The sequence below is a fragment of the Ictalurus furcatus genome, chromosome 11, assembly GCF_023375685.1.
Source record: "Ictalurus furcatus strain D&B chromosome 11, Billie_1.0, whole genome shotgun sequence".
NCBI lineage: Eukaryota > Metazoa > Chordata > Actinopteri > Siluriformes > Ictaluridae > Ictalurus > Ictalurus furcatus.
Genome location: NC_071265.1, coordinates 25,723,983 through 25,746,064, shown reverse-complemented (window position 1 = coordinate 25,746,064; position 22,082 = coordinate 25,723,983). Strand labels below are relative to the sequence as shown.

Genomic DNA, 22,082 nt, shown 5'->3' with positions numbered 1-22,082 from the left:
AGTGACAAGCTAATTTGGACACCCACCAAAAAAGCTTTCTTCCATCTTAATAATATCGCCCTGCTTTGCCATTTGATGAACACAAAAGACGCTGAAAGCAGTGGCACCTCCATATTCAACCAGTTAGCTAACATAATATCACAGTATTTTATTTTACAGTGTTTTGATTATCTCAACATTCCACATAGCTTTAAATTTTGCATGAATTATGTCCAGGTCAATAAAAACAAACAAATACTTCTATAAGCCTCTGCAAGCTTTGTTTCTTTAACTGTGATCCTGACCAAATAAATGTGAATCCTCATCTTTTGTTCTCTGTGTAATGTAAAGGAATATCTTTGAACAGTTTTAAGATGGATTGTTTAACTAGGGTAAAGGTTCCTACACAAGACTTAGGTGTCTAACTACTTTTTTGCACTGTACACTTTAGACCCTTATAATCCTGAGGGTCAGTCGGTTCGTTTGATATGCCCAAATATCCATCCATCCAAATATCCATCCATCCATAACACTTATCCCACACAGGGTCACGGGAAGCCTGGAGCATAGCCCAGGCAGGGGATACCCTGGATAGGGTGCCAACCCATTGCAGGGCACAATCGCACACATAGTCCAGACAATTTAGAGATGCCAATCAGCCTGCAATGCATGTATATGGACTGGGGGAGGAAACTAAAGTACCCAGAGGAAACCCCCGAAGCACGGGGAGAACACACAAACTCCTCGCATGCAGGAATTGAACCACCAACCCTGGAGGTGTGAGGCGAACGTGCTAGACCCTAAGCCACCATTCCCCCTTCATAGTCCTTATTTGTTTCAAAGACAAATATTTGCTTGCAATTATATATGTATATTAGGAGTATCAATAATTTTCACCCTGGGGTTTTTGAGAGAACATAGGACTATTTAAAAAGTCCTTATAAAATGATTTTTGATAAAGGTGAGCAATTTCTTTAGTTTTTTGAGTGGGGGGGAAAAAATATTGTGTATAGTGTTTATTTTTCTCTCTCGTTCTTTTGGTGTGTGACAAAAATTCCAGAATTGACTGACTCAGACCATAATAAACGTACAAACAGACATGTTAGTGTAGACTCGTTCGGCTGTTTTGAAACTGTATGCAGTTTATTTTACTGTTGATATACAATAGGTTACACACACTACACTTTCTCTGATGGCACGTCCTCTCGATTAAGGGTAGTCTGTTAAAATATTTAATATAACACTTAGTGGCAGACATTTTTCTTTTCTTTTTTTTTTCTTATAAAAAAAAAGTCTAGGTGATGTAAACCACTGTACTCAACTAGAAATACACCTTGAATGGGATGCCAGTCTATCCCAGGGCACCACACACACACACACACACACACACACACACAAATTTTCGCACACTCCGTCACATCCAGAGGCAATTCGGCATAGACACTACTAGCAGTGGTGTATTGCTGTTTGAAAAAGGTGTTGTAGGAGGAAACCCGAGAACCTGGAGGACACAGGAATAACATCAAACTGGGAACTGGGAACACTGGAGCTGTGAGGTGGCAACACTACTCGCTGCAACACATCATGTAAATACTTTTTTTTTTTTTTTTTTTTTAAAAGGATTCCAAAGAATCCATCACCTTCATCCACTGTAGAGTTTAGAAAGCAGTTAAATAAAATGCAGTCTTTTGTTTTGTTTTTTTTGTTAACTCATCATCAATTATGAGTTTTTTTTTTAAAAAAAAGCAAGCAAACAAACAAAAAGTTCTGGAGTTCAGGTTACAGTGTATGTAGTTTTGCATGTTCTCCCTGTGTTCATGTGGGTTTCCTCCAGGTTCGATGATTTCCTCCCACTTCCTCCAAAACATTCACATATGCAAATTGGCTATGCTAAATTACCCCTAGAGGTGAAGGAGTGTGTGCATGGTGTCTTGCAATGGACTGGTGTCCCAGTGATCCCGGGACTGCCTCAGACTCACCTGGACCCTGACTAGGATGAAGTGCTTACCGAAGATAAGTGTATTTAGGTGAGTGTGTGATGAACTGCACAGTTTAGTGATACCCTGCCTACCTCATGACTGGTGCGTTAATAAGCTGATAAATTCAGTCAGGTGAGTGCGATTTTTAAAAACAGCAGAACAGGGGAACTATGGGTAACACTGATCCAGCACACATGTTATCCTCGTGATAAGTTTAATCATGTGTGCTGGAATAGCAAACACCGTAAGATCTGGAGTAAAGGGGCAGGATCTGGAGGGAAACACTGGCTAAGGAAACACGTCCGGTGTCCGGCGCGAGCCAACGAGTCCGTGAGAGAGAGCGAGAGAGAGAGAGAGAGAGAGAGAGAGAGGGGAGCGCGAGAGCGGAAAGAGAGCAGAGCTGCCGCCCGCCACACGGAGAAGCGCGCGCGCACACAGCCGACAGAAGATCTATTTGTTTCGTCCAGCGGACCTTATATTCGTGTTTGAGGAATATACTTTGAATTTGCGTGGGGAATTTTCTGTCTGCTTTAAGACTCTGTGGAGAGAAAACAGGACACGACAGAAGAGAAATAGAGAGCGAGAGAGAGAGAGAGAGAGAGAGAGGGGACGCGGCTGGTGTTCAGAGCGAGCGCGCGCGCACGAGATACAGCGGGGAACAGAGAACCTAGAGCATCAATGCATGGAGAGAGCGTGAGTTTAAAATGCGCACCACTCACATTATCCTGCTCTGATTTTAGGGAGGGGGGGAGAGAGGCAAAAAAAGAACACTTCAGGTATCTTGAACTGCACGTGCGTTTATTTGTATGCATGCTTTCTTTCACCACACGACCCAGCTTCTCAGCAGGTTCCTGGGTTGAATTACCACCGCCTCCCTTATTTCTTAAGTGCTGATTGATTTTATTTATTTGTTTGTTTATTTATGTATTTATTTATTTATGGGGGGGGGGGGGGCGGTCAATAGAACCATTAACTTCTGTGCTTAAAAAAAAAAAAAAAAAAACCTGTTACATGCATTTGCTTGCACAGGCTGAGTGTTGCAAATCTGTTGCATTCAGAATTGCATAAGAGCACATACATGACTCAGAATGGATGCAGCAAGTCTTCAGTGTCAGTCCTGTTGCAAGCATTAGACATGACACATGACATGAAACTTTAGCCTACCAGATTAAATCCGGATGTATTCTGCAGTATGGACAGCAGTATGTGATGTGGGACAGGACTTGTTTGTTGTTAAATATGATGGTATTTTGCACCATCTGAGGAAACAAGAGCAGACACGATGTAGGATTAATCCCTGGTGAAGCCGCAGCAGAAATGTGAGCGTGAGCTGCTGCGTTTTAGAGAACCACCATCTACTCGTACACAAACACAAGGAGCTTGATTATGAGACTATGAGATTGCGTCTGTTTCAGGGATTTTGTAACAAAATCACAATGACGTATGCTTGGGTGCTTATGAGAGACAGATACCCCTGGGAGCGGACTCTGCAGTTCACTCAGTTTTATTTTGAGCCGAAGAAGCACAACAAAACTGCCAGTGTCGAATGAGAATTAGTGTTTCTGTAAATGCAGCTGGACCCAAATGGACTGGAAAATTGACTGGAAAATCAAACGTACACCATTTTTCTCATAGTCAATTAATTGAAATGTGCCTGGTGTCTAACACTTGATTCACTGGAGCTACAAGGCTATTGCAATCATCTAAAATGTATTATCAAGAGGCATAATACACACTCTAAAATTCACCAAACTATTCCTTTAATTTGGCAGTGTCAGAGTTAAATTGAGAGAAAAATTTTCAAGGCTTTATGGTATTGTTGTTGAAGGCTATTAATTTCAACTCAATTAGCAGACGCGTCTTCTTTTGATGTTAATATCAATCATGTTTAGCATTTTATTATACTATGTTGTGTAGTACTGTGTAGAACCTTTTAAGTGATTAAAGAACTCTCATGAACATCTATGCAATTTCATTATATATAAGACTCTTGCACTTACTGTATCCCCTTCTCTTGGCATGGAGGAGTACACTATGCACATTTATTACATTTGTATTATTTATATTATTTATTGCAGGTTTTTTGTGTGTGTGTGTGTGTGGGGGGGGGGGGGTTGGAGGGGGCGGGGGGGGGGTAAAGAAATTAGTTTGGAAAGCTTGTTCTTCAGATAGGTTTATTTTTCTTTCACCACAGTTTTATTACTAGTTTTTAGAATATAGCATGTCATTCCTAGCCCGGTCAATAGCTCTGCCCTCTACAAATGGAATCCCACTCGAGTGTCTATGCCGAGGCCTGAATCCAAAACAGAGCAAACACATCGCTGGTGATTAACACTGCTGGAGAGCTCTCTCTCTCTCTCTCAGGCTTGAGTAGCTGAGGTACGACTCAGAAGTGATCCATGGTCGCTCTGCATTAGAAAGGACTAATCACACACCATGATGCCGCATGTACCATGACACGGGCAAGAAATCTGTCCCAACGGAAATTGAAGCATGACTCATATCCCTGGCAAGGGTTGTGTTCTTTATTATCAACCCCTAACCTCTTTAGAGTAATGATTTATGCCTATATGGTGTATCTGTGAGCCATTTTGGGCTTTTTATTCATTCACAGAACACTTGCTTGCAAAATTATATTCCTGTGTTTTATGGGCTTCTGAGTCATGCTGACGTCTTTTAGGTAGTGAGGTAATTAGGTGAATGACGATGCATTGGTATTACTGTATACCAATTTTTATCCTTTTGAAGAAAGCCAAGATTATGAAGCACAATGTGATTCTGCTGATTTAACATGCTAAAGTACAATTACAGATTTGTTTCTAAATTGGCTGAAGATTTTTGATAATTGTGATGTCAGTATTGAGCCAAATAATGGTGATAACTAATTGTGACAGTCATTACCATGTAGTCCTAATGATTATCAAATTACATTTCTAATGATCAGATCCATTTTAATGGCTTTTCATCGACTTTCTTTTTAATCAATGAACATTTGTTTCTTCCACCCACATGCATCACCATCTGCTATGTTAATTGTAGCTTTGTGGTATGAATAATAAATGCTGAATTACAAATATGGGGATAAATAGCAAACTTGGCTCAAGTTTTATAAAATTAACACCGGTTTATTTAAATCTGTTGATCAAATCACACGACAAGCCAGTAGGAGTTACAGTAATTTGAATTAATTATTATTTTTTTTTTTTTTTGTTACCTTCACCCAATAGTTATTTGTCTAAAATAACTCCTCAGACATGTAATCAAACCTTTGCATTTAATTGTATGGCATTTACTGCCTCATCATAGTGCATTGGATGATTATTTTAACATTCTTTACTTATCATATTCGTGGAAATGACTGGAAGCATGTCTCTGGAGTCCTGTAGGACTGTCTGCCGATTGAGGTGTCCAGAATCACTCAACATTTCTCTGTTGCAAACACACAATAACAGAGTCCTGCAGTTACAATTACTCTCATGCTCGGTTGTCATTCATTCAGCAGTGATTGTGTTTTATTTCCACCCAGACCAAGAGCTTGACTCAATCAACAGACCACAGGTCGTGACTGTCACTCCAAAACAAAACCAGCAGGAGGCTGTAATCTGAATCACCTATATGTGTGTAAGAAATGGCCCATGAGCACTGTGAATGGCAATCTGGGAAAATATGCCACTCCTTGTGGAATCACATAATGACTGCTCTCAGTAGGTTTCATTATAGCATTCATAAACTCAGTCCTGCAGCTTTTCAATAGTAGCTTTACAATTTGCCATATGCTCGAGACTGGGGGTTTATTTTGGTATGATAATACACAATATTAAGGATATTTGAATTAGTTATATGAACTCAATAACTTATTGCGGTTACACTGGTGCCAAATAGGTGTGAACAGTTCTAGCAGAAATAAAAAAAAATATTGTAGCATGTACATGAAAACACCATCAAAATATCTTGAATATATTCAACTATATCAATTAATACTTCTCTTCATTTTCCAGTTCTTTTCTAAGCTTGAAATCGTCTTATTCTATTTGCATATGGTTTATTTCTAGAAGCAAAACAATCTGCCAATAGAATATAGACAATTTTAAGCTCGGAATTAATATAATGTTTTAAATGTATTGTTTACTTAGTGAAATGCCCACATTAATTAATTGGGGTGAAGATGCCCACAAACCATTAAGCCATGTGTGTGCTATGTGTGTGCTAATTAATAAAGACAAGCTTAAGGAAGAAATATAAGCAAAAACTGCATTCTTAAAGTAATTATATTCTGATTCTATTGCAAAGTGAGATAAAAAGCTAAGCAAAAAAAAAAAAAAATCATGATTTGAATTATCAATGCTTACAAATGCCTTGTTGTTGGTAAGTGGCATATTGAAGAGCAACTCATTGCATTGGACAGGTATCAAACCTAGCATTTATCATATATTTACCATATAACCCTACTACATGGTGTTGGTTTAAATTTGGTTCATTATGCATTAAGGAAATCTGCTGTAATATTTTTATTGATTTATTGATATTCAGCCTGTATATAAAGTGTAACATATGAAAATATACTCTGTAGGGTGGCACAGTGTTACAGAGCTTGGGTTACTGTCCATATGTATTTTCTGTGCATGTTCTCCCTGTGTGTGTGCTGGCTTCCTCTGGGTTCTCTGGTTTCCTCCTACCTCCCAGAAATATGCCAGTAGGTGGCACAGACAGAATGTGTGTACATGGTGTCCTGCAGTGGAGTGACATTTCAGTCTGGGTGTGGCTCCACTACAAAACTGACCAGTATAAAGCAGCTGCTGAAGATGAATGAATGAATGAATGAATGAATGAATGAATGAATGGTATATCCTCAAACAGTTCTTTATATTGAGATGTGCATTAGACTAGGTTTCTTTTTTTTTTTTTCATCTTCTATAGCAACAAGATTTGGTCTTTGAATGAAGCAGCACTGTCAGCTAATGTAGGAAGGGGAAGCTTTGTACTTTTCAGCCTGACGTTAAAATAACCAAGGCTTTCACTCCAAAACTTCTGAGCTCCTTTTGATCAGCAGCAGCTAAGGCAAAGCATGCTGCAGGCCTTTTTCAGCAACTCTATACTAGAGGTGATGTCATGATTCAGAGATTGTTAGCGCTTTTTTGAGATACTTTTTACAGCACCCTCCACTAATATTGGCACCCTTGGTAAATATGAGCAAAGAAGGCTGTGGAATTATTATTATTTTTATTGTTTAACCTTTTGATCTTTTGTTAAAAAAAAATATTTACAAAAATACTCTGCTCTCAAGGATATTAAAAAAATGGCAAACTTTGTTAAGTATATGTGTGCAACAATTACTGGCACCCCGTGAATTCATCCATCCACCGTCTATACTGCTTATCCTTCAGGGTCACAGGGAAACCTGGAGCCTATCACAGGGAGCATCGGGCACAAGGCGGGGTACACCCTGGACAGGGTGTCAATCCATCGCAGGGCACAATCACATACACATTCACATACCCATTCATACACTACGGACACTTTGGACATGCCAGTCAGTCCAAGGAGTACCCAGAGGAAACCCCCGCAGCACGGGGAGAACATGCAAACTCTGTACACACAGTGGCAGGAATCGAACCCCCAACCCTGGTGGTGTGAGGCAAACGTGCTAACCACCGTGGTCCCCCTATGAATTCATATGAGAAAAATATATTTGAAGTATATTCCCATTGATATTTTACATTTTTAAGTACATCTGGGTGACTAGAAACAGGAAATTGTTCGACCATGATTTCCTGTGTCACAGGGGTATAAATATGAGGTGACACATAGGCCAAATTCCCTTAGTCATTCATCACAATGGGTAAGACCAAGGAATATAGCTGTGATGTTCGGCAAAAGGTTGTTGAGCTTCACAAAATTGGAAGTGGCTATAAGAAAATAGCACAAGCATTGAAAATGCCCATTTCCACCATCAGGGCAATAATTAAGAAGTTCCAGTCAATTGGAAATGTTATTAATCAGCCAGGAATTGGACGAGTGTCTATATCGTCTCAACGCACTGTGAAGAGGATGGTTTGAGGGGCCAAAAAATCTCCAAGGATCACAGCTGGAGAATTGCAGAAGTTAGTTGCGTCTTGGGGTCAGAAAGTCTCAAAAACTATAATCCGAAGTCACCTACATCACCACGAGCTGTTTGGAAGGCTTTCAAATAAAAAACCTGTACTCTCATCCAAAAACAAACTCAAGGGACTTCAGTTTTCCAGACACTACTGGAACTTCAAAAGGGATCGGGGTCTATGGTCAGATGAAACCAAAATAGAGCTTTTTGGCAATAAACACCAGAGGTGGTTTTGGAGCACACAGAGAGGTAGCCATATGGAAAAGTACCTCATGCCCACAGTTAAATATGGCCGTGGCTCTTTAATGTTTTGCGGCTGTTTTTCTGCCAGAGGACCTGGACATTTTGTTAGAATACATGGCATAATGGACTCTAATATCAAATATCAACAGGTATTAAATGAAAATCTGACTGCCTCTGCCAGAAAGCTTAAAATGGGCCATGGTTGGATCTTCCAGCAGAACAATGATCCAAAACATACATCAAAATCAACACAATAATGGTTTACTGAAAATCAATGTCCTGTCATGGCCATCCCAGTCCCCTGACTTGAACCCCATAGAAAACCTGTGGGGTGAACTGAAGAGGAGAGTCCACCAGCGTGGACCTCGAAATTTGAAGGATCTGGAGAGATTCTGTATGGAGGAACGCTCTCAGATCCCTTACCATGTATTCTCCAAACTCATCAGGCATTATAGGAGAAGACTCAGAGCTGTTATCTTGGCAAAGGGAGGTAGCACAAAGTATTGACTAAAAGGGTGCCAATAATTGTTGCATACCAATATTTAACAAAGATTTTTTTTTTAAAATAATCCTGTGTGGTGTTTCCAATTGTTTGATATCCGTGAGAGCAGAGTATTTTTGTGAATTTTTTTTGAACAAAAGATCAAAAGGCTAAAAAAAAAAAGACAATTTCTCACAGCCTTCTTTGCTCATATTTACCAAGGGTGCCAATATTAGTGGAGGGCACGGTATATAATATGTATAATTTGTGTTACAGTGATAGAAGCAGGTAGGCTGTCATTCACTGACCTTCTCATCACCTTTCTATTTCTGCGGTAACCCACACAGCATGGTGTTTATGTAAGGAATAATGCTGCCTCGTAGTAAAGTAGCTTGCAAGTAGCATTTCATTTCTTATCATGCCCAATTTGAAACATTCATCATGATGCTTTCTGTCTGTTGGTTGGAAACCAGATGAAATGATTCAAAGAGATATCAGTGACATCAACAGAACAGTTTCACTGTGAGCGGAAACTACTTTGTCTTGCGAATTCTAATATCAACATAAAATAAAGGTGATATGAATATTAAGCAAACCAATTACCTGTTCGCATACCTGGATAAAGATCAGGATTGTTTGTTTATCCTTCCTGTTGTTAATAAACCTTATGAGCAGCACTTGGGTCTCACTTCCTGTTCAGGCAAGTAGGTTAATGGTTTCCTGATTATTATTTGTTGTTGCTTAATAACTTAAATAAATGCACCTCCATGAATAATTAAAGAATAAACACAGTAACAGGTGCTTTCATTAGTATGAAGAGCAATTAGCATGATGAATTCCCCCAACAAACATTGGAAAGATTTAGTTATTCTGTCTATATAGCATGTCTGCAAATCTTCATTCTGCTGCAGTTAAGACAGATGCACGACTGATGATCTTTTTAGAAAACTCCAAACTGTTAATATATGCAGGGAAAGTGGTCAAAGCAATGTGTTCAAATAGACATTGCTCAAGAGAGTGCACCGACAGGTTCTCTGGCTCGGCGTTGCAAAGTAATTACCTAGTAATGAAACGCGTTACATTTTAAATCTGTGTCATTTGATGACAGTTACTGATGTCAATAAAATTACGTTACTTGCATTACAAATTTATTCTTAAGAAAACAATATTAAGTGAAATGCATTTTTAAAACAAATCACGTATCGCGCGCCTGCCAGGGACGTAACCTGGCCTGGGAATTCGGGACTGTATGCTGGAAGATTTTTTTCTTTAGCCCTGAATAATTCTCCACTTTTGTGCAGTTTGTCACTAAGTAACTGAACGTCAGTAAAAGTGTAATTTTATATCTTCAGCGAACGGAGGCGAGACCAATCAGAGAGGGTTTACAGGAAAATACGGAGAAACACTCGTGTCTTGTTGGCTGACAGCTGACAGACCTGCCAAACGCTAACTCGCAGTCAGTGTGAGGAAAAATGGATATAGACCAATTTTGTTGAAATTGAAACAGTAACATCCTCTGATGCTGAGCAGGAAAACAATGTGTATAATTGTCTATATGAGTTCCAGTTTACGTGAACATGATACGAGCAGAGCATAAGGAAAGATAATATACTTTGCATGGCTCTGTAGCAGTTAAACCCATACAATGATAGCTTAGCTCTGCCTCCCCTTGGCTAGCGACACCAAACTAGCCTAGTTAGAAAAGTTTTTTTTTTTTATTGGCGTGGTAGTCCTACAAACAGTGACAACACCCGAGGCAAGTGTCACGATAAATCCGACTTTTTCTGATCATGTCGTACGTTGACGCGCGCTAAAATTACTGAAAGAACTATGAGTTTCACTTTGTAGTGTATTTTTGTAGGTTTGGTAGGTTTTTAAAGTAACTTGAAAGTAAAGTAATTAGTAATCAGATTACTTTTTACATACATAATCTTTTTAAAGTAATGTAAATAGCATTTAGTAATTCGTAGTGGATTACTGTTTTTTTGAGTAACTTACCCCACACTGGTCTCAGCACCATAATGATCGTACAGTTTTAAAAGATGACTCTGAATCTCAGCTGAGCTGTTTGTGGCGAGTTCAGTTTTTCAGAGTGAAAAAAAAAAACAAAACATTTCAGAGATGCATTTTGAGAACCTAATTTATTCCTTAGCTAGACCCTGTGTACATATGCTCTGTTCAGGTCTCCATCATTTCTTTCCACTATACATAAAATGTCCAAAAATACACATACAGTATCAACAAACATATACATATTGCTACACAGATTTTCTTACGAATGTCTAAATATATCAAAATATGTATTTATACCAAATCTATAATGACTGTATGATCATTTTTGTATCTTAAAAGTGAATTTTACTGCTGAGTAACCGGGAATTCACATTGGATGGCTTGCACCGATCATCCTTTCCATCCACATTGCATTCACACACTACGCAAGTGTGTGAAATAAACTCAGCTGGACATGTGGGCTCATGAGTCCTATAAAGTTAGCGTGGATTGAAATGTTAATTAAAAATAGATGCATATTTGTTTTGTGTTATGTGTCTGCTGGGGCCGTAAAATTAGAACATGGGGTGTTCATGGGATCTTAAACTTTATTAAACATTCAAATGTGCATGTGGATTCCTCTGAATTGTCTGAAAAGGACTAAAACTACGATTTTACTACGGATTGCATCCGTCCTTACCTCCGTGACGTGACATGAATATAGACATGCCATGCAAAGGTTCATAGTTCAATAATATTGTTTTTTGTTTCAAGGCTTTTGATGTACAATTGGACAATTGATATTAAATAACTCCCACTGCACCTCAAATCCTCCCCTTAATTCATTTTGCTAGCCTGCACTTCAAACAAGTTCCCACACAATATTCAGGCTATTCCAGTGAGAATAAATCAGTGGGATTTAATATAAACGCAGCTGTAATGAAGCTAGTAGTGTGTATAGATTTTTTTTTTTAAAAATGCGCATAGATAAAGAGAAAATTTGATGAAGGGTGATGGAAACATTTTAGTAATAAATGTCAGTTTGTGATATTGAGACTGCACTACTGAGCTCAGTCAATCCTGTGAAATCCTTTTTTTTTTTTTTTACAGGAATCTATACTGTTCTCAAAGCTTCTCCAAAAAAAAAAAAAAAAATTGCCTCCTTTAGAAAGCACACCACACACACAATCACATACACAGACATACACACAACATTGTCACTACCTCTACATTTTGCATTGGAGAAAAAAAAAAACTCCAAACTATACTGGTAAGTCTGTTACCAGGACCTCAGTGCTGTCAGATTTACCCTGAATATCCTCCAAATCTGTAAGGACCTCACCCATAATATTGTGGGGAAAACATCACAGACCTTGTGTGTTTTTCACCTCCTTGGGCTTGCACATCCGCTCTGCCAAACTGCATCCTGATTAGATCATCTGAGCAAATGAGAATAAGTTGACTCTCCATTTACACTTGTTAATCCCCCGCTTGGAGAGACAAAGACATTTGTATGAACTTGAGATTTGATGGACTGGATTCTTGTTTGTAATCTCTCAGGCTAGATCAAGTACACTCGTGCATTTTATGAGCCATTTTTTATGGAGGATCTCTCAGATGGTAAATAGATAGGTGTTGGAGTCAGAGGCTCTGTAATACTCTGCTGGGGAGAATGGTCCATCTTCAACCTTGACACGTCCCAGGGATTGTAACTCCTGTGTATGTATTATATCAAAACCCTTCAGGTTCACAAAATATCCCATCAGGTCTGACCCATTAAAGCTTTTTCATACAGTGGTTTATGGGTATGACTTCTGGATGCAACAGGATACTCATAAATATGTGTTTATTGCATGCTCAAATTTGTGTTGGCCTTTTGCAAGTAGTATTAAGGTGTAGGGCTAAAATATTAAGGGTTAATTATTTAGCTCTTCTATGACCAAAGACGGAAACAGGTGCAGCTGACGGTTGAATGCATGTTTTAATTTATTATTTATATATCTGACTCCGTTTAATTAATTATCTCACTCCAAAAGATAATCGTCTAGCTAGTGCTGAAAGTATAACGCAAGAATGTTGATCTGAGTCGCGGCCATAGGATGCGTGATGTTAAAGCATTAATGGCAAAAAGCCCTGATGGTAAAAAGGCACTTCTCATGTTATAAGCCCCTTCCTTGATGTTACAAGCCAACCCTTTTATACCCCTGAGCCTCTTTGAAATGTAAGTTACCAAGATACCAAATGGGAATGAACCAGTGTGTTTTATGACAGCATGGAACCCAGCTGCTTTGGAACTATATGTTAGTTCAGTTCCTGAGAATGAGTCAGGGTGTGTGTGTGTGTGTGTGTGTGTGTGTGTGTGTGGAGAAAAAGCACATATTGCAACATATATTGTAAATGTTATTTCCTAAACCTGTATGATATTTATGATATCACCGCATCGTTCACCATGAAATATGGATAAAAATGATACCAAACATGCCCTGAGGAATACTGTAATTAAACCAGTTTTGGTTTACCTGGTATCTCTGAAACACATTCCTGATCGTTTTAACCTTAAGCAAATTACTGCCACAATTTATAAATCTTCTGCAAATCTCTCCTCCGGGACGTGTGAATGCAGAGCCATTTCAACAGCCCGAGAGCATGTGTGACAGTCATCGTTGGTTGAAGGGCAGTGTGATTACAGAGCTGACCAGGACATGACTCCTGACTCCTGAAGATTCAGTTCCACCACAGTTGGTGTCTTCCACAGTTGGTGTCTTCCGCTGTGTGGAATCATTGGTCAGGAATCTTGCTGTCTAGTTTGCACTCTGTTTCACCTGAGGTCAGTTGCCTGGTATGGGCTCCTGTGCCCTCCCAACAGGCAGTGTCTCTCCTTCCAGCAGAAAGATGAATCAGTGTCCAGTGGTACTCTTGTCCAAGATACATGAATGTCCCATTTTCAACTTATTCCTTACTTCCTTTCCGGGATGCAGGAGACCCCCATATTTCGAAGCGGTCCTGATATATTTCCATGAGACGCATATTGCAACTGACAACATACACATGACATAGTATTATATTCCATGGAAAAAAAACAATGTGGTGAGTATTTTTACCTTTAAGTGATGTAACCATTTGGTCCCATTTGATAACCCGATCCTTGATAATGATCTCTAATACATTAATAAATTTTTAAAAAGTGTTGCAAAATTTGGAAAACCCTGTTGCTAAACCAGGGAGCCAGAATTAATAATAATAATAATAATAATAATAATAATAATAATAATAATGTGCAAGTTGAAAACAGGCTCTATTAACTATCCTGTTGCTACAGAGGTGTAGCCCCTCTAAATACTGTGGGGAGAAGCATTACAAGTTAAAATTCAACAGTCAGCTCTACTCCTGAGTAGGGCTTTGTTGGTGTTATTTATGGCTGAAATAAACCATACAGTGCCGTTAGGAGAAAGGTTCAACATAGTTAACACATGAGTCTTTAATACTCTATTGACTATTTATAGATAGATTTTATATAGAATAGATAATCATTATTCCTGGTCTCCTCCAAGGGGGGTGGGCGGGGGGGCGTGCTTCATGATAGGGGATGCTTGGGGAGCTTTATTTAAGCTCTGGTCTAAATGTATGTTCAAATGTAAGAACAACTGTGTTTGTATTTGATGTAAGAAACTGTATTTTATAACCTAGCCGGTTGTAACAGATTGCTATTTGGACATCTCAGAAATTTTTGTCAGGACAGAATTGCATAAAGCACAGAAGGTCATTAACCATGGCATCATCAAAAGCAATATTCAATATTAGAGGACAGCTAGCCCCTTTGCTTAAAGCACCAACAGTCTTGGCACTTCACTGAATAGAGCTATAAGCTCACAGCGTTTTTTGCACAGGCGCATTCATACGAGCTGTATGGTCTGAATGTGCATTTTTGTCCCGAAGAAAATAAGGTGGTGGACATCCATTCCCTAAAGACCAGCATTTCTGGACTGCGTTTGTTCGAGCTCAGCCATGCGTTCAGTGAACGCTGTACTCTGTCCTGCCAAGTTTTGTTCCTCATATTAGAAGCTATCGATCGTTGCTTGCATATTCTTTATTTGTTCAGATTGAGCGTGTTCAGATATACGTAAATTCTCCAACTCTGAGTTACTCTCTTTTCGAGCGACATTACAATTAAGGTACGAGTCCTCGATAGCTGAGAGGAGCTTATTTGGAAACTGTGCAGATATTCTATTGGTGACTAGTTATTAACCACTGGACGAATACCACTCACATATGTCTTTGGTGTTGACTGATAGGTCTAGACCCTCATTGTCCAGTCGGACTAGAATATCTTGTATCTCAGTTGCCCAGGTTTCTAAGAAGACCTTTTGATGTCCCTTATTCTTTCTCTGAGCCATTGTGTGAAAGCTAAGGTTCTGACTCCAATTATACGCATCGGTGCGCCTGCTACAGTGTGGGTATTAAGACCGTTCTATAAATGTGTCTATATGGTGCACCTAAATATTTCCCTTGCGCTAAAAGTATGATAAGATTAACTTACCTCAGAAGAAACCAGATACAAAACAGCTGCAGCATCCCCCGTTGACCGGACAAACTTCAGCAGCAATCTGCTGGGTGCAGACTCGTTAGGACACTAAAAAAAAAAACCTGTTGAGGCGTACTGGGAAACCATAAGAATGGTCCGCCGAAATACGGGATGATTTCACCACTAACTGGTGTAAAACTATGTCACGTTACATATTGTAAACGAGGTTGTAAATCTCACACTTCTTGTGTCAGTCACGTGATACCTGCAATCAGGTGATTCAAAGTTGCACTATTGTTATCGTCCTAAAATGTGTTCATCGTGGTAATTAAGTAGGTTTGTGCTGAAGAAACCCCAAGAAGAAAGGGCAAAGAAAGTGGGTGAAAGAATGGATTAGCAGACACGGGCAGCAGGGATTGCGTGTGCTACAGAGAGAGTTGGAGGTGAGTGAAAAGGTTTCTCGGGTTTCCCTTCCTCGTGGTGACTTCACCCCATACCTTGCTGTCTCATTGGCTGTAGCTCGTTGCTGCAATCACTGCCAGTTGTGACACTTTTCACACAAGAGGACGTGGAGTCGCCCGACAGCTCCAGATATTTAGCATGCCAAATACCTGTGTGATGTTCTCGATGTGTCGGCGAGCCTCATTGAATAGTTCACACGTAACGATCGACTGCCGATCGGCGAGCACAGATTGCTCGCTGAGTTGCCTCTGATCAAAGGGTTTTTGTCGGCGAGCTCGGCAACTTGCAAATCGGGCTTAAAATCGTGTAGTGTGAACTAGCCTTTAGCTGTGCTCTCTGGGTGGATAGAATGGCATTTCTCCTCACTGCCAATCAGAATGACACTAATCGTGGGTATCTGTGAACTCATGTATATGGAAGATGGGCGCTCGAGCCTTACTTTAAGTGTGTTCGCTTGCATTGTGATGTTGGATTAGTATTGGTTCAAAAAGATACGATGGCAGAGTTGAACGTGAAGCACAGTTGGTAACTGTTGTGCTATAGGTGAGAACTTTCTAGTGGATGGGAATTTGCAATAACGCATTTGGAGAAAACTGGGGTAAAAATTGGGATCAAAAAATCATGCATTAATCACTTCATCATCAAGTCTAAATTACAAGTGGATGCTTAGGAAAAAATATTGCTACCCAAGTTCTGTCTTTGTAGAAATGATTGATTTTTAATAGTTAGTAGTAGATGATCCATCATCACATATTCATCCATCTTCAGTGGCTTCCATTGAGGGTGTGTTCACTCTCAATACACCCTCAGTGGAAGCAATCCAACAACTATTATAGGCACCAATTAGGTCATAGGTATGATTAGTTTTATATCTCAGTGTACTTTTTATAATACAAACCAATTGAAATTTCTTTCCTTTCCTTTTACTTTGAGTTTTTTGTCTTTTGAAAGCCTCTTTCTTCACATTGAAGCGTGTTTGTATGTTCTCTGATGCAATTGTGTCTTATTGTGTTTTAAAAGATATAATAGTTCATTTATGTCCAGAATATGATTACATCTCCCTTTGAAAACAATAGGTGGAGGAGGCTTTTTTTTTTTTTCAGGTTGTCCATGCATTCGTCTGTGCATTTGTCCATGTGTCTGTCCATCTGTGCATCCACATGAGATTATCATTAGCACAATATCTTAAGACAGAGTGGTTGAATGTTTGTTTGATTTATATAAAATTATCATTGTAACCAGAAGATGAACTGATTAAATTTTGGAATTTATCCAAACAGGGTCAGGGTCACTGCAAGGTCAAATGTTTACAATTACATTCATGGCATTTGGCATAACTGTCCGAAACAGGTTTTCTACCTTACCTTGCTTCGTATTTGAAGAATATTTTAAGGGGATTTCAGGCATATAAATTAGTAATAAGAAAGACTAGACTTGGTGGTGGAGGCATCCCCATCAACATTATTGGATTTGAGATCAACTTGAACGAGATGTTCTGATGTTTGGTTTTCATATTATTCTGATAACATTCAATTTTACTAAGCTTCTGAAACATTCCTCTGTCCATGATGGTTTTCAAGCATCCATATAACTCTTGTCTGGTGAACAGTATTATAGGTTTAAGTTTTCTGATAGTGATGCATGTGATATGCAACACTGTTAATGACCACTAGCAAATCTATGAGCTTTTCAGTATTGTTGCCTAAATAAATGAATAAATACATACATATATACATGTATGCAGGCATAAATAAATAAATAAATAAATAAATAAATAAATACTATTCAATTAAATTTTATTTATATAGTGCTTTTAACAATTGACATTGTCTCAAAGCAGCTTTACAGAAATCGAGATATACATTTTTAATTGATCCCTAATGAAAAACTCCCTGAGATGGCACGTGGAAGAAACCTTGAGAGTACCCAAGACTCAAAATGGAACCCATCCTATTGTGAGTGACGACGGATAGTGCGGTTATAAATCATTTCTCTTCTATAGAGTCAACCAGTGCTAAGTGTGTTAAAAGGAGCTTGAGTATGAGCATCAGAGTAATTTCTGAATTCATTAGAGCTTTAACTTCACATCTATCATATCCAAGTGAAGTTACTATCACTTTGACAAACTACCGGTCTGCCTTCAAAGTGGGACTTTATTTCAGGAGCACAAGCACTGCCCAACACATACCTAGTTAGCTTTCACCTTCTCTTAAATAAGATACAGAGAGTGGGACGATATTTTTGAAATGTTCAGGATCATTCATACCATGGTGCATATTGTGATATGCTGTGTTTAGGATCGAACCTCTAATGTTTAATTAGAATGTACAGAAAATCTCAATCCAGTAATCCAGTAAGTACAAGTGCTGTAGGGATTAAAGGAGTTTCTCCTGTTGGCCAAAGCTCTGAAGCTGCTGTGCTTATGATGGAAAGAGCAGGTGATTCATTGGCTTTTCACTCAACACCCCCCTTTCAGCCCTCCCTCCCCCTGAGACCTGAGCATCAGGGGGCATTATCAGTGGTAAATGGCTCTGAAAACATTTCACCTCAGACAAGTCCAGGCAGGCGGTGATTTATGGTCCTGCGATGCTGCAGAACAGTTAGCCATGTTACTGGTAAGGATATGAGCATTTTCATGGCCACAGTTCAAGTTTATTCCGGTTATAAATTTCCAGAGACGCAGAGGAAAAAGCAGTGGAGAATTTATGACCTGAGAGATTGTTGTTTGCAAGCTGCCAGTAAGGAAGTAGCTTTTTAATGCAGTGAAGATAAGAATGACCAGACACTTTTGTACTCATTTCTCAGTTTTGGTCAAGAGGGGTATTAAAGATGCTTTCTTGTCAGGTGATAAATAATATATAAAAAGTAGCATGCAAGAAATACAGTGGCTTAGTGGTTAGCATGTTTGTCTCACACCTCCGGGATTGGGAGTCAGCATGTTCTCCCTGTGATTTGGGGGTTTCCTCTGGGTACTCAAAGACGTGTTGTAGGCTGATTGGCATTTCCAAATTGTCCGTATTATGTGAACGTGTGTGATTGTGCCCTGTGATGGGATGGCTCCCGGTTCAGGTTGTAGCCCACATTGTGCCCCAAGTTCCCTGGGATAGGCTCCAGGGTTGCGGGGGAGGATGAGCAGTATGGTACATGGATGGATGCAAGTAAGCTAGTGAGATACTATGGCATTAATTTATAATATATATTCATTCATTCAATTATATGTTTTGTTTGAACAGCTGGAATTGACAAGGCTACTGACCAACTTGGACCAAACCATACTGTAACTGTCTCAGATAATCAACCTGAAAAACTAATCACATAATATATTTCAACTTATCGGATTCTGAAACCAAAGGTCAGATGGATATTAACACGCCAACTTTACTCTACCATAAAACCTTCCCAATTTGCCCACCTGACCTGTCTTGTGCCCAGTATGTCCAGGATGGACAAACTTGAATCCCAGGTCTTGAATTCCTTGCAATCCATTGTGACCCTTAATTAAACAGTTACATGCAGTGAATGAATGAGGGAAGCATGTTTTCCAATTCTTTCTCCTTAACTGATTAATTTGGCAGAAACAGAGCTGAAATCCAATGCGAGCACAAAACTGAGCAGTTGAAGGCTTTAAGAGTCTTTTTCAAGGTCGCAACAGTGGAATAATAACAGATAAATAAATCCAGCTTGTGTTTTATTTGAACATCAAGAATTGCTTAGACTGTTAAATGGTAATAACAAAAAATGTTTGCACATTTGAAAATATGTGACACTAAATTAAATAAAAACTACAAATGTTGTTATGAAATACTTGAAGTTTTGGAAAAATTTCCATCCCTGAAACTCCACCTCCTTCTACATTTCTATCTTCCTATACACTATAACCAGGTCCTGTGACAAAGGGTGCTTCTCATTTCTTTATTACACCGCATCATTTCCTTTCCTTGCTTCCCTATCTTGCTTCTTAGCTCCTCCCTCTAAGGAAGCGGAGAAAGGATGCGAGAGGAAGAAACAAGGACAGAAGGAATCAGGAATAACTTTATTTACCTCATGAGAGAATCTTACACACTGAAGTGTTACTTTAAAGCATCTGTAGTGAATTCACTTATTGATGACGTTTCCCCAGCTGTACTAATTTAACAATGGACCTGCCTAAACAGTACAGTGATTACAGACTCAATTAACCTGAATTAAACCATCATTGCACATGAACATCACATGCTGAAATTTTAAACAAGATTCTACTCATGACCTTTAAAGAAAAGGCATATTAATTGACTTTCATGCAAGGATTTTATTTGTACCCACTTGTTTTTTATTTATTTATTTTTTTATTAAGATTATTAAATTTGTATTTGTGGATCATTTATTGTAATTGTTTTTTTTGTTTTTTTTTTGGGAGAGCATTTAAGGCTTACATCATGTGCTACAACAAAAATTCTTATTCTCTCAAAGTCTCCTATTTCCTCTCTCCCTTATTTCTCCGATTGCATTTTAAGACCCTTTATGATTGTGGACTTTGATCGATTTCCAGGTCATAGGCTATCAACACCCAAAATTTACTAAGCAAAATCTACAATCTCAATCTTCTCCTCCTGGACTCCTACAGTACTGGCCATTTCTTTCATTATGTATGTAACGTTTGAACGTATATTGACAGCCAAAGTGTCACATGAAACAACTAACATGTATTACAAATAAACGAAGAATGAATTGAATTGAATCAAACATAGACTTGAACAGTAGAACAGTAAGTAGCACTGTAAAATTCCAATTTCTATTCTGTTTAACTGTCAAACCGTTGCATCGATTGTGATCCTACAATAGAACCATTACAGCCACATAATTGACTGATGGGAATAACTTGAATGGAAAGAAAAGCCATAAAAAAATGAGAAAATAGTTTCACCTTCTAAATAACATACAATTATGGACATGATTGTACAGGCACTTTGACCAGCTCTCTTTCACCAGCAATGGACAGTAATTAACCTCTGAATATGGTGGTCTATGAAACTGTATAAAAGCAACAGAAGCAACAATAGAAATCAGAAGAATAAGTGAAGCCACCCATGCTGATATAGTGGTACATTCCAAGCCAGTACACTCTGTGTGTGTGTGTGTGTGTGTGTGTGTGTGTGTGTGTGAATGAAACCATCCCTCTCTGCATGTCTCATTACGCGTCAGGAAACACTAATCAATACTCGTGATTGATCACCAGCTGGATCCAATCATGTTTCCCTTCTCACGTCTCGCCTTCTGCCTCAGGGGGACAAAAACATTTACAGCGCATTAGACATGGTCGCAAAGAACTTGTTCTGTGCCTCACTGGGTTGTTTCAAATATTCGTCACGCTTTATTTAGCAATTGATTTGAGAGAGAGAAATATTGGACAACTACTTTATCCTGGTCAGGGTCGTGCTGGATCTAGAGCCTATTTTAGGAACACGGGGCGTGAGACGGGAAAACACCCTGAATGGGACACGCACACGCACACACACACACACACATTTGCACTTTTTCACACCTAAGGGTATGAATTTAGCACAGCCAATCCACCTACCTGCATGTTTTGGGGAAGAGTGAGGAAGATCACAAAACACAGGGACAGCATGCACAGAAACTTCACATGGACAGAAACCCGAGCTCAGGAAACGTGTAGCTGAATATATAATATGTTTCAATAATTGCTCTTGTTGACCCTGAAGTTTTTCAGACTGCAGATATTGTAAATTGGCAAATATTATGGAAGTGGCACAACCAAATCATATGACAGAATCAATAACAGGATTATTATTTTTTTTAGGATCTCTCAACATTTATTCCCAAAGCCATGATGTAGGTAGATGCTTATAATCTGTTATTCAGTATATTGTAATATTCAACGTGCACAATATTATCATTCACATACTTTGACACTTCAAGTGGCATTCACTACTGCTACACATCTGTAGTATACGTGCAGTTACAATAATCACAATAAAGAACAATCATTTCGACGCGTGAAAAAAATCTGTTTGCTCAAAACACACTTATAATGGAAGACTGCGGGAAGTTATTCAGCCACTGAATACATTTTTATGTGAAATGCTTTCACGAATTCTCCAGTCAAATGTATTTGTAAATGAAGCCCTAAACCCGTGTCAAATGTTTCCAGTCAGAAATGCCACTACTTTATCACTTTGTCGTTATGTGCAACCAACAAGGTCAACATAACACAGACTGTGGTATTCATCAATACCACAAAACCTTTGAGAGATTATATTTTATTGTACTTTTTTTTGCTTTACTTTTGTCATGGTCCTCCGCATTGGAGTTGCAGTTCCCATGGTG

General features: G+C 38.9%; 1 protein-coding gene across 1 annotated transcript in view; it reads left to right on the top strand.

The window, feature by feature from the left end:
* The first annotated feature begins 1,358 nt into the window (after positions 1-1,358).
* Positions 1,359-22,082, top strand: part of ptprfa (protein tyrosine phosphatase receptor type Fa) — a 261,978-nt gene continuing 241,254 nt past the window's right edge. The window contains exon 1 of the mRNA XM_053636812.1: positions 1,359-2,651. The gene's annotated coding sequence lies outside the window, so the exon portion shown is untranslated. The remainder of the gene's footprint in view (positions 2,652-22,082) is intronic.